This window comes from Myotis yumanensis, unplaced genomic scaffold, assembly GCF_028538775.1.
Source record: "Myotis yumanensis isolate MYYU_CA2020_CCGP unplaced genomic scaffold, mMyoYum1.0.hap1 SCAF_6, whole genome shotgun sequence".
NCBI lineage: Eukaryota > Metazoa > Chordata > Mammalia > Chiroptera > Vespertilionidae > Myotis > Myotis yumanensis.
In genome coordinates, this window is record NW_027223757.1 from 88,212,680 (window position 1) to 88,231,248 (window position 18,569).

Below are 18,569 nucleotides of genomic sequence, written 5' to 3' on the forward strand. Positions count from 1 at the left end.
CCAATTCCCCACATGCATTCCAATGTCTCTACGTTAGGAAGATCTTTCCTTCCTCTGTTTCTTTCCAGGCGTTGGGTCACTCACTAAGTTTGGACCATGCTGGTTTCTTCCTCTCTTAGCTGCTCATGTTGACTAAGGTTCTACAATGAGCCAGGTACTGCTGGGCACCCCATATCAGCTTGCCTCATCCTGATATCTTCCTATCCAGTCTTATTGCCATTTACAGAAGAAGAAATAAAGAGAGAAGTGAAAATAAAATAAAGGCAAAATGAAAATTAGAAACTGGCGAGGGGGGTGGTTTGCATTTGTTTGTTAATTTTTACAGCTTTATTACCGATATCGTAGTGATTACTCATGGAACCACCATTTAAGTACAGAGATAGAACTTTGTCAACATCTCTGCCACCTCAAATCACTACCTCCTCCCTCCCCATCTCGCTTAAACCTCTTCTGGTTCCAAACTTCTGCTTTCTCCCCTCCCCCTATCACCTCTCTGGGCCTTTCTCTTTATGGTAAAGAAAATGGAGCAATAAAGGGAATGAGGGACTTTACTCTGATTGCCTAGGTAACGTCAGAGCTGGGACTTGAACCCGTGTGTTCCAAGTCTTCTGGACCTTGGTTGATTTCCTTCTCTCAGTTTACCTAAGTCTTTTCTATCTTTCAAGGCCAATATGCCAGAAGCTAATTCCAGCATGTCATAAATACAAGAAGTTTCATCAAAAGGTTGATGGAACTTGGGGATTCAGCAGGGCTGAATACATATTACCTGCTGCTGGAATAGCTAAGGGCATTTCCCCACACCTAAAGATTTGCATATATTATTACCTGCAACCAGACAGCTGAGGGCATTTTAATCTACATGTTATTGCCTCCTACTTGCCAAACACCTGAACAGCCAAAGGCAGTTCCCCCAAAACAGACAATGCCTACTGTATACTAAACCTTAACCTTTGATATGTTTATATGCTTTGCCTTAGGGCAATTTGTGTTAATAAAGAGCGAGGGGTCCAGAGCTTCAGGAGAACTTGGTTCCTACAGCTAAGCTCCTCTGGCTCCCCCATGGATTACAAATTTATATTATATTTCTAGTCTCTTTATTAATTTACACTGCAGCGCCTTCTCCAGATTCCTGAACCCTTCTAGATGCTGGGAAAGACCCCCCAGCATTACCAATGGAATGTCATGCTCCTTCATGGAACATTTTATTTTTTAAAAAAAATATATTTTATTGATTTTTTACAGAGAGGAAGGGAGAGGGATAGAGAGTCAGAAACATCGATGAGAGAGAAACATGGACCAGCTGCCTCCTGCACACCCCCTACTGGGGATGTGCCTGCAACCAAGGTACATGCCCTTGACCGGAATCGAACCTGGGACCCTTCAGTCCGCAGGCTGACGCTCTATCCACTGAGCCAAACCAGTTTGGCCTTCATGGAACATTTTAGACCACCCCTGTCCTCATCGATCTTTTCCTTTACCTGGTAAATTCCTGCCTGTTTGTTCCACTGATAGGACACTTAGTAGATAGTGCTTGGCATTATTCAGCATTTCGTATTCTTGTTTCATCTTCCTTATGAGTTTGTAAGTGTTTTGGAGGCAAGGAATCACAGCTTATACCTGTTTGTATTCATAGAACCTTGAAAGTGGTCTGCACAGAGGAGGAGACAGGATAAATGGGTTCTTGAGCTCTAGGATTAGACTCAAATTTAAATTCTGGCCCCACTAGGTGTTTGCTGTGTGATATCAAATTACTTCACCTCTAACCAAGTGCCTTCCTAAGGGTTGTTGAGAAAATGAAACCACATTTCAGGGTGTGGCAATTTTCAGGGTGTGGCAGTTACTACACAAAGGTCAACTATTATTGGAACCCAACAAGTATTTGTTGTTGATAGTGAATTACTCAACCAGTCCTCAAGGTTAAACATTTTTTAAAATTTTAATTGAATTTATTAGGGTGATATTGGTTAATAAAATTATGTGCTTCAGGTGTACAATTTCCTAATTCATCACCTGTGTATTGTATTGTGTGTTCACCACCCAAAGTCAAGTCTCCTTCTATCACCATTTATCCCCTCTTTTCCCTCCCCACCCCCATTTCCTTCTGGTAATCATCATGCTGTTGTCTGTGTCTATGAGTTTTTTGTTTGGGGTTTTGTTGCTGTTGTTTGCGTAATCCCTTCAACTTTTTCACTGAGGCACCCACCCCCTCCTCTCTTAACAGCTTTCAGTCTGTTTTCTATATCTATGAGTCTGTTTCTACTTCTTTGTTTGCTAGTTTATTTATTTGATTCCACATATAAGTTATATCATATGGTATTTGTCTTTCTCTGACTGGCTTATTTTACTTAGCATGATAATCTCCAGGTCCACCCATGCTGTCGCAAATGTCAGACTTGCTTTTTGTAGGGCCAAATGGTATTCCATTGTATAAATGTACCACAGCTTTTTAATTCACTCATCTACTAATGAGCCCTAGCTGATTTGGCTCAGTGGATAGAGTGTCAGCCTGTGGACTGATGGTCCCAGGTTCGATTCAGATCTAGGGCACATGCCTGGGTTGCCGGCTTGATTCCCAGTGGGAGGTGTGCAGGGGGTAGCGGATCAATGATTCTCTTTCATCATTGCTGTTTCTATCCCTCTCTCTCCCTCTCCCTTTCTCTCTGAATTCAATAAATGTTTTTAAACATATGTTTTTAAAAATGCAATTGATTTCTAAATATTTATTTTGTATCCTGCTACTTTACTGAATTCATTTATCAGTTCTAGTAGTTTTTTGGTGGAATTTCCGTATACAGTATCATGTCATCTGAAAATAATAATGACAGTTTCACTTCTTCCTTTCCAATTTGGTTGCTTATTATTTCTTGTCTGATTGCTATGACTAGGACTTCCAGTACTATGTTGAATAAGAGTGGTGAAAACAAACCTCCCTGTTTTGTTCCTGATCTTAAGGAAATGCTCTTAGCTTTTGTCCATTGAGTATGATGTTGGCTGTGGGTTGTCATATATGGCCTTTATTATGTTGAGATATGATCCCTCCCTTCCCACTTTGCTGAGTGTGTTTATCATAAATGGGTGTTGGATTTTATCAAATGCTTTTTCTGCACCAATTGATTTTTATCCTTTATTTTATTTATGTGGTGTATCATGTTTATTGATTTGCAATATTGACCAACTTTGCATCCCTGGAATAAATCCCACTTAATCATGGTATATGATCTTTTTAATGTACTGCTGAATTTGATTTGCTAATACTTTGTTGAGGATTTTAGCATCTATGTTCATCAGGGATATTGGCCTATACTTTTCTTTCCTTTTGGTGTCTTCATCTGGTTTTGGAATTAGGACAGTGCTGGCCTCATAAAATGAGCTTGTGAACCTTCTCTTGAATTTTTTGGAATAGCATGAGAAGAATAGGTGTTTGTTTTTCTTTGAATGTTTGGTAAAATTTACCTGTGAAACGGTCTGGTCCAGGACTTTTGTTTATTGGGCGTTTTTGATTACTGAAACAATTTCAGTGGTTATAACTGGTCTGTTCAGATTTCTGATTCTTTCTGATTCAGTTTTTGAAAATTGTATGTCTAGTAACATGTTATTTAGCTTCCCTGTCTTTTTTGTGTTTTTCAGGTTTTTTTCTTGTGATTTCTAGTTTCATACCATTGTGGTCAGCGATTTCAATCATCCTAAATTTATTGAGACTACATTTTTTGTGTCTTAACATGTGGTCTACCCTAGAAAATGTTCTATATGCACTTGAAAAGAATGTATATTCTGCTGCTTTGGGTTAAAATGCTCTGATGATATCAGTTAAATCCATATGATCTAGTGTGTCATTTAAGGCTGTGATTTCCCTTTTGGTTTTCTGTCTGGAAAATCGATCCATTGATGCCAATGGGGTGTTAAAATCCCCTACTATGATTGTAGTATTGCCAATCTCTCCCTTTATGTCCATCAAGATTTGCTTTATGTATTTAGGTGCTCCTATGTTGGGTGCATAAATATTTACAAGGGTTATATCCTCTTATTGGATTGATCCCTTTAGCATTATGTAATGTCCTTCTTTATCTCTTTTATGACCTTTGTCTTAAAGTCTGTTTTTTCAAATATAAGCATTGCTATCCTAGCTTTTTTTCATTTCCATTTGCATGAAATATCTTTTTACATCCCTTTACTTTTAGTCTGTGTGTATCTTTCATTCTGAGGTTGGTCTCTTGCAGACAGCATATAGTTATGGGTCTTGTTTTCTTATCCATTCTGCTGTCCTAAGTCTTTTGATTGGAGCACTTAAGCCATTTACACTTAAAGTGATTGTTGATAGGTACATATTTATTGCCATTTTATTCTTCGTAACTATGTTCCCTTTTTTCTTCTTCTTCTTAAATAAGAGTCTAACATTTCTTGCAATACTGATTTGGTGATAATGAACTCCTCTAGCTTTTTCTTGTCTGAGAGGCTTTTTATTTCTGCTTTGATTTCAAATCATAGCCTTGCTGGATAAAGTAGTCTTGGTTGTATCTCCTTGATTTTCATCACTTTTAAGATTTCATGCCAATCCCTTCTGGTCTGAAATGTTTCCGTTGAGAAATCAGCTGACAGTCTTATGGGAACTCCCTTGCAGGTTGTAGGTAATTAACTGTCCTAACCTTTGCCATTTTAATTATGATGTGTCTTGGTGTGGGCCTCTTTGGGTTCATCCTATTTGGGATTTTTAGTGCTTCCTGAACCTGTGTGTCTTTTTCTTTCACCAGGTTATGGAAGTTTTCAGCCATTATTTTATCAAATAGGTTCTCAACCCCTTGCTCTGTCTCTTCTCCTTCTGGTACCCCTATGATGCAGATGTTGAAACACTTCATGTGTTGAATTATCCTCATCTTTTAAAATTCTTTTTTCTTTTTACTGTTCTAATAGGGTGTTTTCTGCTACCTTGTTTTTCAAATTGCTGATTCAATCCTCTGCTTCATCCAGCCTACCATTTATCCCTTCTAGTGTATTATTCATTTCAGATATTGTATTCTTCATCTGACTGGTTCTTTTTTATAGTTCCTACTAGAGGCCCGGTGCACAAAATTCATGCATGGGTAAGGTCCCTAGGCCTGGCCGGCAATCAGGGCCAATCTGTGGGGTGACCAGAGGGGCGATCAGGGCCCCCGCTCGCACCCACCTTGGTCTGGCGCTGCCCGCTCACTGGCCCCGCCCCCCGCTGTCTGTTGCCGTCTGTGGGGCAACGGGCCAAGTGATTGGAGCCCCCACTTGCACCTGCCTTGGCCTGGTGCTGCCTGCTCACCTGCTCCACCATCCCGCCGCAGTTCCATTCTCGTCAGAGCCCATCGGGGCCGGCAGCACCTCCACTGCTGCCCGCTGCCAGCACTGTGTTACCAATGCCTGCCATGTTCCACGCTGCCCTCTGGTGGTCAGCACACGTCTAACTCCCAGTCGGCCGAACTCCCGCCCATGGGGACAATTTGCATATTAGCCTTTTTTTATATAGGATGTCTTTTTTTATGCATGCTATCTCTTTGTTTAAGTTCTCACTAAGTTCCTTGGGCATCCTTATAACCATTTTTTAAAAACTCTGTATCTGGTAAATTGTTTGCCTCCATCTCATTTAGCTCTTTTTCTGTAGATTTCTCCTGTTCTCTCATTAGGTCATGTTTCTTTATCTTCCTATTTTGGCTGCCTCTTGTGTTTGTTTCTATGTATTAGGTAGATCTGCTATGACTCTCAGTCTTGGTAAGGTAGACTTATGTTGTAGATGTCTTCTAGGACCCAGTGGCATGGTCTCCTTGATCACCTGATCTGGGTGCTTCAGGAATGTCTCTTGTGTGGGTTATGTGGGCCCTTCTGTTGTTATTGAGTCTTGACTGCTATTGGCTTGTGCGAGGAGTCAACCCTCAGACTGGCTGATTGTGAGGATTGACCCTGGCTACCGTGTATGAGCTGCTGTGTGTGTGCTGATCCCATCAAGTGGAATTTGCCTCATCAGGGTCTGGTGCATGTCAGAGCTCCCTTTGGATATGCTTCTTGTGAAGCTTATTGGATCCTGCTCTGATGTTGTGTGAAGATGGCCACTGGGTGTGTTGGTTCTGGGGCCTTTGGGAGGTATTCTGGTGCAAGCCAATGTCAGACACGGTCTGTGACTGGTCCCAGGCAACCTGTTTGGAGTTACAAAGCAATCCCAACCTGTGGATGCCTCTGCTGGGCCTTGGTATGCATGGGAAGGACCAAGGTGCACACCAACGTTGGATTTTACCAGCACTGGGGCCATGGGCAGGTCAGCAAAAGTCCCAAGGCACCTTGAGATCTTCTTCCGCCTGTCTCTAACTGCTGGCTGCCTGATAGACTCAATCACTGAAAGAGCCTCTGGTGATACTTGAGTTGCATGAGGTAGGTTCTCAGTGAGTCACTAGGTAGGGTCTAGTGGTGTTCACCAGATTGATACAGGTTCAAACTGAGTGCCAGCGCTGGGTCTGAGGCCAATCAGCAAATGTCCCAGGACATATCAAGTTTAGCTGCCTCTCACCAAATGCCCGAAGACTTTGTGGTGAGGTGTGGTCTCAGGGAGTCATCAGGGTGAGGCCAGCATTTTATCAGATCCAAACACACCAAGAATTGGCCACATGAAGGGAGAGATCTTTACTTGTCATGCATGTGAAAGAAAAATGACCCCCATCCTAAAGGCACATAATTCAGTCTGTTCAAGATTCTGCCAGAAGGCAGGGCTCAACAGGGCAGGGCTGCTGTTAGTTCAGAGGGCTGTGATGGGGAGGTGCCAATCAGGCTCTGGGAGAGATGTCAGGAGTGGCTTATTCCTACAGCCACAACTCAGTCTGTCCTGCATTCTGCCCAGAACTTGGCAGGGTAGGGCCACTAGAAGTCAAGAGGGTGGGGCTAGAGGATCTCCTGTGATAGGGAGGCACCAGTCAGGTTCATGGGAATGTGGGAGAAATAGAACCTGCCTCAAAGCTACACCACTCAGTTACTGACACCCCTAAGTCTGCCCAGACCTTTACACCCAGGCCCAGGCAACTGACTCCTCAGCAAGGCATGAGCTCACAGGGTGGGGCTATTGCTTTCCCCCAGGCTGATGCCATAAGGAGGGGAGTGCTCCACCCAAGAAAGATGGTGTCTGTGGTATGGGACATTGATTCAGCACAAGGGTCCTGGCGGCTGTCCACTTAGCTCTCTATCCAGAGCCACTAATCCAAGTCTCTCCTCACGTAACTCTAATCCCGTCCCCTCTCCCTCTGCTGGAGCCCAGGGTAAGTGATTGCAAACAGGATTTTGTGTGTTGGCCCTTTAGGAGGGCACCTGTGACTCTAATGGACTCCTGTTTTTCCCTGGAATACAGAATTCCTGCTGATTTTCACAGCCAGCTATTATTTGGGCACCTCTTTCTGGCTCTGGTGCTCTGGGCTGTGGAGCATAGCATGGGGTTGAGACCGCTCCTTAGGAGTAACTTTGGCAGCTGAAATATCCTTCTGAAATCTCAGCCACTGCCCATGGGAAAAAGGCAAGCCTTTTTCACACCTCCACTCTTCCTACCTGTCTCAATATGGCTTCTTCTGTAAATCCTTTGTCATAAGATTTCTCTTCAGCTCGTCTTCAGTTGGTTATTCAGGTGACTGTTCTATATTTTAGTTGTAATTCCAGTTTGGTCCTGGGAGGAGATGAGTGTAACATCCACCTTATCCACTGCTATCTTGGATCTCCCGCCCTACCCCAACAAAAACATTTTTTTAAGAAAGAATTCAGATAGGAAATCTTTTTTCCACAGAATACAAATCTAGAAAATTCACACACAAGTTGGAAAGAGGCCAAGTATTGGGTAGGAAATGCCTCACTTCCCCTCCATCACTTCCACCTTACTGCACAATAATGCTCCCCAGTGTCCAGAGCATTGAAATGACTAACAGCTGAGCAGGCAACAACCAGGCAGAGTTAGGGGCCCTGGCAGTGTTCCTACTAGTAAGTCATGAAGAAGGGGCCAGCTCTGCCTACAAGCCTCAGCAGCAGCTAATGCTGTTAGGATGAAAGATGGGTCTATTTGGGCCCCAACCTCGGTGTTCAGGCCAGACTCTTGAAGGTTGGTGGCTGGAGAGAAATGCAAAGGCTGAAACAAGAATTAGCAAGGAAAAGGCTGAGTAGCCGACTTTGTTAAAAATCAGGAAATACACTACTGTGGGTATGTGTACATGTATTTTAGCAACACAACCTATTTATTGAAAGAACTTAAAGGGCAAATGCTTGCATTCCTTATAACTTTATTCCTATACATCTGAAACACAACACCTATTGCTTTCTTTATGGGCATTCTTAATTTGCAAAGAGATTCTCTTTCAAATACTTTCAGATAATTTTAAGGAGAGTTTTAGGATGGGATTTAAACATAGATAATCTTTGCTGTATTTCTATGGGCTTTGCCTGATCATCTGTCCTGCAAGCCACAAGAGGCATTTTTCTGAGAATCAGAGCTAAGCACAAGAGAACTCAAAATAGAATAATGTGAGACACGTCAGATGGGCAGGAGACTGTCACAACCTGAGGTCTTGGATGCTAAAGGGAGTTTAGATGATAGAAAAGAGGGTAATGAGGAAGCATCAGATAACGGGATCAGGTGGTACTGGGAAACCAGCAAAGACTGCTGAGGTCTTCTGGAATACAAAATCCTTGTCATTGCAGGGAGGGGAGGGGGAAAGAAAACGGCAAAGCTCAAACCAGCAGTCGCTGTCAGAAGTGGACACCAAGCCAAAAGCAGATGGGGGCAAGCGGTCATGCGGCAATACCTTCTAATGCAAATAAGTATAAAACAGTAATATAAAGAAATGAACTATCATCAGAAATATTTATTGTCTACAGCAGTGCCCAGCAATTACATAACCTCGCCAGCTTTCCTTCTCTGACCTCAGTATCCTCATATTTCAATCCCTGGCCTGGAGTGGTACCCCTCCTCTGCTTCCTCAGACTTCCCTGGGTAATTGTCTGTTCATGTTTTTGTCTCCCCAACTAGACCTTAAAGTCCTCAGGGCTGGGACTATATTTTATTCATCTCTGTATCCTCAAAGCCTGGCACAGGCTGGCATATAGCAGGTGTCTGATCAACATTTGTCGACTGAATGGTCTCTAATGTCCTTGGAGGACAGTCACAATGACTGGACCAGTCATTTGGATTCTGTCCTCCACAGAGCCCCGCATAAAGCGTGGGCCAAATCACCTTCCCAGCTGTCCCAAACAGGCTGCTTCAGTCGAAGCTCTGTGGCCCTCCCCTTCCCTTCCTGTCTCTTCCCTTCACTTCTTTATTCCCATCTCCAAATATCATCCTCCTTGGACTGTCTAAAGCCCTGTTTTGCTTGCCTCAAACTTCACGACAAGGGGCTCCTAAATGTGAAATACCAACCAGCCTTCTGGTTTACTTCCTCTCGGCAAGCAAGTCCATAGGCCTTACGTAGGTCTTGTGTAGGTCTTACCTTAGATTCTCTTGGAAGATGATTCTGAGATAACGATTTGAATGGAAGGGTTTAAGTGGGGAAATGTTTTGATGGTGGAGCAGGAAGTGAGAAAGGAAAGAGAAGGAAGGTGATATAGAATGCTTTAATGAGCAGGTACTGCTGTGGGTTCATTCCTCCTGAGGACTCCTGGGAGACTCTGCTCAGCACATCTCAAGGTCATCCCCCACAGGGAGTGAGGAAGCTGGGGTACTGGTCCACCAAATCCTATTCCAAACTGGCTGAAGGCTATTTGAGGGGTGGGGGAATACTCTCCCAGCACTGCTAGTCTGCCTCATGCACTAGCTGAACACACTCCTGCAGCCAGACAGTCCAGATGCTTGTGGGAACAAGCTATTAGCACGTACAGCAATAGTGAGGTCTGAGGGGATGTGGACAGTGGCACCAGCAGCATATCTGACACATTCTTAGCCTGATGACCCAAGGTCTTCCATCCTCTCCTCCCAGTTGGCTCGACTTGGACTGAAACAAAGTTCTCCAGTTGGAAGAGATTCGGCAGTCATCTAGGTTAACCAAACCCCGCTTCAGCTCCGAAATCATCTAAACAGTCCTGACAAGTGCTCAGTCAGCCTCTTAGTGCCAGGAAATTCACTGTTCTGAAAGGCAGCCCAAGCAGTTGATGTTTTTTAGTTGTCGAAAAAATTTTTTTAAATATATTTTACATTTGTCACCTTGTACTTTTCAACTGTTGGCCTTAGTCTGCCTTTTGGAGCTCCACAGAATGCTTCTCCTCCCCCATTCGCAGTAGCCCTTTTAAAAGAGTTCCTAAAACTAACTGGTATGTTTTCACTATGACTCTTCAATGGCCCAAATCGTCCACTGCTTTCACCATTCTTACTACAATATGATCTCTAGACCAGGCCAAATTTGCCTCCCAGGAGACATATTTGGTTATTACAACAATAGCAGGGAGTGCTACCAGCAACTATGGGTTGTGGCCGGGAGGCGACTAAGAATCCTACAAGACACTGGACAATACCCACAACAATTATCTGGCCCAAAATGTCTAAAGTTCTAAGGCTGAGAAAACCCTGCTACAGACACATCATTATCCAGGCCGCTCCCCTCTGGACTTTCTATGAGTTGTCATATATAAAGCACAGTGCTCAGAACTTGGCATGTGGTACCTGCGGGAACAGGGACAAAGAGAGCATGAAAGCATGGGGGTCTTCTCTCACTAGACAATGGAGATGACTGTAGCAGCTAAAGCATCCACCACGTAAGGCCCCTCCTCTTCAGTGTGTAGTCAGGGAAAATCTCCAAGTCCTACTGAAACAAACTACTCTCAAGCCAATAGTTAAGAAACAAAAACAAAGCTATAAAAAATATACATGCAAATTTAGTAGGTAGTGTTCCCTCTGAACATCTCCACAATCCTTTAATCATAGTAAATTGAATAAAATTCTGTTCTTTTTTACCCTAATGGAATTCTTTCAAATTTTCATCACTTGAAAATATGATAAGTTGCCTTTTATATACTTTCATCCAAGCCATTTCTGAAAACATCAGACAGACAGGCCAATGTTGATCTATTTCTTAGCACTTTTTTAAAAAGGCTGTGTTGTCCAGCTATGGATTCATTTAATTGTAGCTTACATTTATTTATTTCATGTAAGAAAACACCAGGCCTAGATGGTTTTACTACTAAGTCCTATCAAACATTCAAAGAAAAGTTAATTCCTATTTTATTTAAACTGTTCTAGAAAATGGGGGGAGGGAGGGGGGAAAGATAATCCTAAAATCAAAACCTTTCAAGCACAGTACATGAAAAGAAGAAAATTATTGGAAAATCTCATTAATGAACTTGGATGCAAAATTCCTTTAAAAAATACCAAGTTCAATCTAGCTTTGAATTTTATATTTTATAAAGTGACTGAGTTTTGGAGGAGAACTAAGATAGCAGTGTAGGTAAATGCTGGTACTCACCACCTCTCACAACCACATCAAAATTATAAATAAAATACAGAACAACCATTATTCAGAACTGCCTGAAATGTGGCTGAATGGAAGTCCTACAACTAGAGAAGTAAAGAAGAAAGCACACTGGGACTGGTAGGAGGTGCGGAGTCCGACAACTATGTGTGGTGTTTTTTGTAACTGGGAGGAATATTTTGGCTACAGAGGCCTCCTGTGAGGAGCAAGGGGTTCCAGCCCCACAACAGAACCCGAGCCCAGTGTTCCAGAGCTGGGAAGAGAAGACCCCCGTAACTTTGGGCTGTAAAAACCAGTGGGGATTGTGGCTGAGTGACAAGGAGGTTGCTGGAGTCCCAGGCAATTTCTCTTAACGGGCCAATGCAGACTTACTTGGACTCACTCCTCTGAGCATGGCTTGGGGAAATCTAGGGGCATAGAGAGAGGAGCTGGACTGTCTAGCATCAGGGTTTTCTCACAGACAGGGGTGCTCTCAGGGTGAGTCTCCATCAACTTGGCCCACACTGTTCACTCCACCCTGGTAATTCCTTGAGACTCCACCCCATCTAATTTGCAGCCCCACCCAAGCTAATTGCAGTGGCTGTCCTGGCTTAGGCTTCAGACTTACCTAAAATCTCTCAAACAAGCAGCAGCTGGCATCAGCATGCCCCATACCTCTCAATAAGAGGCCCAAGACCTGGCACTAGCAGCAGGTTGGCCTCTCCTGGGTACTTCCAAACCCAACACAAGTAGCAGCCAGCTGCAGATCACTCTGTAGCCCCTGTTGGGTGGCTCCAGGAAGTGGCTGACTCTGCACCTCCCCAAAGGCCAAAACTACTACACCTTAGCTTCGGATCACACCACATTAAAGTTCTACACATCCATGTGCGACACACTAAGGGGCAGACTCAGTGAGCACCAAAGCCCCACTGAAGCAACTCTTGCTCCATAGGGTGTCTCCTACACAGCAACTCTTCCACTGTAATCACAGCTGGTTCTCATAGCTAATTGGCCAAGAGGTCAATTCCTACCAGTGATGCCAACAGCAATCGAGGCTCAACTACAACAAGACAGTGCACACAGCCCACAAAGTGGCACGCCTAGCTCAGCTGACTGGGGTGACTGAGGCACTAGGCCCTACAAGACACCTACTACACAAGGCCACTCAATAATTCCAGGAAACATAGCAGCTACCTAACACATAGAAACAAACACAGGGAAGCAGCCAAAATGCAGAGACAAAATAACATGTCACAAATGAAAGAACAGAAGAAATCTCCAGAAAAAGAGTTAAATAAAATTGAAGTAAGCAAACCACTGGATACAGAGTTTAAAACAATGGTTATAAGGATGCTCAAGGATCTTAATGAGAGCTTCAAGGGACTTAGTGAGAATTTCAAGAACCTTAGTGAGAAAATCAAAGACATGAAAAAAGACCAGTCAGAAATTAATCATACAATAACTGAAATAAAGAATAATTTACAGTAAAGAAGATGCTGAGAATCAAAATCCGCAATTTGAAATATAAGGAAGCAAAAAGAGCAACAAAACAAAGAAACAAACAAAAACAATCAGAAGAGCATAAAGAAGAAAGAATCCAAAAATATGAAGATAGTGCAAGGAGCCTCTAGGACAACTTCAAGCGTACCGACCAAAAGGAGGAGAGACAGGTAGCAAGATATTGAAAACCTATTTAAAGAAATAATGACAGAAAACTTCCTCTATCTGGTGAAAGAAAGAAACTTACAAGTCCAAGAAGCACAGAGAGCCCCAAACAAGAGGAACCCAAAGAGGCCTACACCAAGTCCCATCATAATTAAAATGGCAAGGTTTAAAGACAAAGAGAGAATCTTAAAAGTAGCAAGAGAAAAGCAGTTAGTTACCTACAAGGTAGTGCCAATACGGCAGTCAGCTGATTTCTCAAGAAACTTTGCAGGCAGAAGGGAGTGTCAAGAAATATTCAAAGTGATGACTAGCAAAGACCTACAACCAAGATTACTCTATCCAGCAGTTAGCATTTAGAATTGACGGTCATATAAAGAGTTTCACAGATAAGAAAAAGCTAAAGGAGTTCATTACCACCAAACTAGTATTCCATGAAATGTTGAAGGTTATTTTTTAGAAGAGGAAGGAGGAGGAGGAAGAGGAGAGAGGAGGAGTAGGAGGAGGAGAAGGGGAAAAATATGAACAATAAAATGGCAATAAATACATATCTATCAATAATTGAATCTAAAAAACAAAATAAACAAACAAGGAATCTAATGAACAAAATAAACTGATGAATAAAACAGAACCAGAGGCCTGGAAACATGGAACAGACTAATGGACCTCACAGTGAAGGGGGAAGGGGGGGGGTGCTGGAAGAGATTAACCAAAGAACTTATATGCATATATGCATTACCTATGGTCACAGACAATAAGATGGTGAAGGCCTGGGGTGGGGCAGGAACTGGGTGGAGGAAGGCAATGGGGATAAAAAAGAGGGACATCTGTAATACTCTCAACAATAAAGATTAAAAAGAAATAAAGTCACTGAGTTTTGTTTATTCCAAGAATGTAGGGTAGTTTAATAGAAAATCTATTAAAATTACTCACTGTATTAATAGATTGAAGGGGTGGGAAGTACTCAGGAATGGACCACAGGCACACAAAGAAACATTCTTTTTCTTGAGTAGTAACTATGTATTGGTTACCCTTTTCTGTGTAAACAAAAAAACCCACAAAATTTCTGTGATATAAAATAAGCATTTATTTTTCATACATTTTTGGGTAAGCTGGAGTCAGCTGTTTCAGGTTGGGCTCAGCTGGCCAGCTCAATGTTAAACTGCAGGTCTGCAGGTCAGCTGGGTGACTATATCCATGTGACTCATTCTTGGACCAGGTGGCTAGCTGTTGCAAGTTCATCTCATGGCAGTGCAAAGTATTCAGAGGGTGCCCCCAACAGGACAAACACACTTCATGCCCCTGCTTGCATAACATCAGCCATCATCCCATTGGCCAAAGCAACCCTTTCAGTGCAGTTCAAATAGGGTCCTACCCAGTGTGGCTCAGTGGTTAAAGCATCAGCCTGCAGACTAAAAGGGTTTCAGGTTTGAGCCTGGTCAAGGGCACGTACCTTGGTTGCAGGCTGAATCCCCAGCCCCTGTCATGGCACATGGGGGAAACAATCAATCAATGTGTCTCTCTCACATTGCTGTTTCTCCCCCCCACCCTTTCACTTTCTAAAAAACAAAACAAAACAAAACAAAAACCCCCACAAAAAATCAATGTAAAAAGTATCCTCAGGTGAGGGTTAACCAAAAAAAAAAAAAAAAAAAAAAGTCAAGAAATGGGGAAGTATACTCTGTCCTTTTATACCATCCCTTGCTGGTTTCCTTATGGCATGGATGTAAGGAAGAGTGAAAAATTGAGGTCAAAGACTGAATATCACAGGGCATATAGGTATTTTAGTACTTACAACTTACAAATATGATATACATGTATACACATAATTTGTTATGTACAAAATATTTCATAATAAAAATTAAATTTACACATTATAAGTACACTTTGAGACCCTGCTTATTTACTAGTCTCATAACCTTATCCAAAAAGGAAATGAAGTTAGTTCAGTAGTTGTTTTTTCATGATCATCTCTACTTTTTCCCATTCTTTCAACCTCTTCCAAAAAGAATTGAAAGAGGTTTACAAAGCATTGATAAAAAATAAATTTACAATACATCAGAAAATGAAGCAAAGGGGAAATAAAGTTTACCAGAGCAAGATGGGAGCTGGGATGACAATTGCATTTGGCTGGATATTCCCGGTTTGCTCTTCTAGATTCTCCCCCCACCCTTCTCCTCCTGCCCTCTGCTCCTTTAAGGGCTCTCTTGTCTCCAGTTTCTCCTATAGCTACAGGTCTTGCTGGGTTCTGATGATGACTCTATCTTCTTTCTGTGTAAGGCCTAGAGGCTGGTAACACTTCCTGTGAACCATCCCTTGCTGGCTTCCTTAATCCTTCCATACAGTTGTAACTTAACTTCTTCATGAAATTCTCTTTAGGTAACCCTTTTAAAGATGCCATGTTTCCTGTCAGGGACCCTGATTGCAATAGGCCACAAATCGTATGCCTTAAGTCTAATGCCTACTAGAAGATCATAAACACAGCTCCAAGGTCTCAGTGTGATTATCCAGTGGGAAACACAATCAATGAGAGACTCTCTAATCCTTCAAGAGAAGCAGATCTACTGCCTCTCTGTGCCCACTTCTTCTATGTGCAGGGTAAGATGGCCCAGCCTTTGGCAGCAGTCTCTGCCCTGACTATCCTCAGTCTGGATGCCCCACAGGAGGGCTGAAGGACAGAGCCATTGCACGTGCTGTGTCCTGGGATGCTGCCGTGGTGGAACCTGGCACCTGGACGATGCCAGTAAAATCCTAGGTGATGCCTGGCTCATCTTCCTTGGCTTTCCTTCCATCACACTTTATTTTATTTTTAAATCTCACCTGAGGATATTTTTTCATTGATTTTTAGGAAGAGCAGAAGAGAGAGGGAAAGACAGAGAGAAACACTCATGTGAGAGAAACACATCGACTGGTTGCCTCCTGCACAAGCCCCGACCAGGGCCCAGGCCGGGGAGGAGCCTGCAACCAGAATAGAACCCCGGACCCTTTGGCAGGCCGATGCTCTATCCACTGAGCCAAACCACCTAGGGCTCCATCACCACTTTTTAAACAAATCTACACAAGTTGTGTTTTCTATGATACCTGTCTATGACTTCCTGGAGTTGGGGGTCTCCCTACCCTTTTACCTGATAAACTTTTCTTTTTGTACCAACAGATCTGGGCCCAAGACACTGAAAGGGGATTTCTAGAATAAATGTATAAACTGAAAAAAAAAACACAAAAAAAAAACAAAGAGAAAGAGAGAGAAGAGAGAAGCAGACTTACTCCTGACACCAAGATGGGCAAGAAACTTTCTCTGTGATTGCTCAATGAGAGGTCATCATAGAATAATGACCACATTCTTTTCTGTCTTACAAACTATCTCTAATTATTCAGGGCTCAGTCCTAAAATATCTTTTCTGCTATCCACACTCACTCTCTAGTTATCTCATCTAGTCTCACAGCTTTAAATAACATACATATCCATATATATGCTGATGACTCCCAATATGTATCTCCTGTCCTGACTTTTCCCTGAATTTTAGTTTTTACTATCCAATTGCCTGCATTGGATGTCCAATAGGCATCTCAAACTCTTGGCATGTCTAAAATAAAACTATCCATGTTTATTCCATAATCCGCTCTTCTTGATCTTCCCCCATTTCAGGAGGGGGTCCCAGCATCAATCATTTGGTTGCTTAGGGTGTGTGTGGGCTGGGCGTGTGGCAAAAATCTGTCATCCCTTTTCCCCCCCTTTTTCTAAAAATCCATCATCCTTGATTCATTTTCCTTACACTCCACATTCAATCCATCTGCACATTATGCTGGTTCAAATCTTCAAAATATATTCAGAATTCGGCAATTCTCACCACAAAAGATGAGAATTGTGGCTGCCTCTTACGGTCCTTCAGGTACTTCTATCACTACCCCTCTAGCCCCAAGAGTCACAGTCTCTCTTATATTACTGTATTTTCCCGCCTACATTTGCACTATTCCATGGCTCCACCTCCAGCAGCCAGTGCAAGTCTTTAAAAATGTCAGCCCTGGCTAGTGTGCTCTGTTGGTTGGAGTGTCATCCCATACACCAAAAGGTGGCAGGTTCAAATCATGTTCTATCCCAGGGGTGGGCAAACTTTTTGACTCGAGGGCCACAATGGGTTCTTAAACTGGACCGGAGGGCTGGAACAAAAGCATGGATGGGGTGTTTGTGTGAACTAATATAAATTCAAAGTAAACATCATTACATAAAAGGGTACGGTCTTTTTTTTTTTTTTTTTTTTTAGTTTTATTCATTTCAAATGGGCCGGATCCGGCCCGCGGGCCATAGTTTGCCCACGGCTGTTCTATCCCCAGTCAGGGTGCATGCGGGAGGCAGCCAATTGATGTTTCTCTCCCACATCAATGTTTCTCTTTCTCTCCTTTCCTCTATCTGAAATCAATTCTTAAAAAAAGTCGTATTATGTCATCTCCTGCTCAGAATCCTCTAGTCATTTACTATCCCATTCCAAATGCACCACAAGGTGTCTTACATGATCAGGCCCTTGATACCTGTGCATCTTTATTTTCTACCATTCTTTCCCACCTCTCCTCTCCTCCAGTTCTACTGGCTTCTCTGATGTTTTGGGAGCATGTCAAGCACACTACTTGAGGTCCCAGGATCTTTGCACTTGCTGTTTTCTCTGACTAAAACACCCTACTCCAGATATCTGAAGGTGTCACTCATTTCACTCAGAGCTCTGCTCCAACAGAAACTCAACGGAAGTCTTTTCTGGTCATTGGCTCCAAACAGCGTCGCCATTCCTGTTCCTGATTTTACTCGTCTTCAGAGCACTAATCAGCGCTGACATTACATTAAATGTAAATAGGCTGTTATGCATTTGGTAGTCTGTCTTTCCACTTAGAATGTAAGCACGGAGAAAATACATTGATTTGATTCACTCCAGCATCTCCAGCACCGGGTACAATACCTGGCACACAGCAAGCTCTTGATATTTGTTGAATGAACAAAAGACCCCATTCTAGTTTTCATTTCTTGACTCAAACTCAGCAAGATCCAAGAAATATACGAGTCTCAATTATGTGAGTGGCACTTAACTAGGTGCTTAGAGCTTTAAAAGTATACCTAGCAGTCCCTGACCTGAATTGTGAACTTCTGGAAGGTGAGGAGTGATTGGGAGAGGGCACAGCGGGCCCTCAGGGCGCCGGAAACGTTCTCTATACGTAATTACAAACGTATTGAGCCACACACTTACAGATTTGTGTATTTCATTTTAAGCTGCACCCCAATAAGTTTTCAAGTTTCTGACCTATGTAGATGCACCCACAGGTAGTTTCCACGGTGGCCAGAGCAATGACAGAGGTCTGCAGAGCCTGCCTGCCACGTAAGCAGTGAGAAAGCCACCCTCCAAGTACTGACCAGCATACTCGTTAAAAGAAAAAGGGGAGGCTGTGACCTGTTCCCAGAGATCATGGACCTTCTTCAGTGCCCTGGGACCACCTTTCTCAACCTGGCCC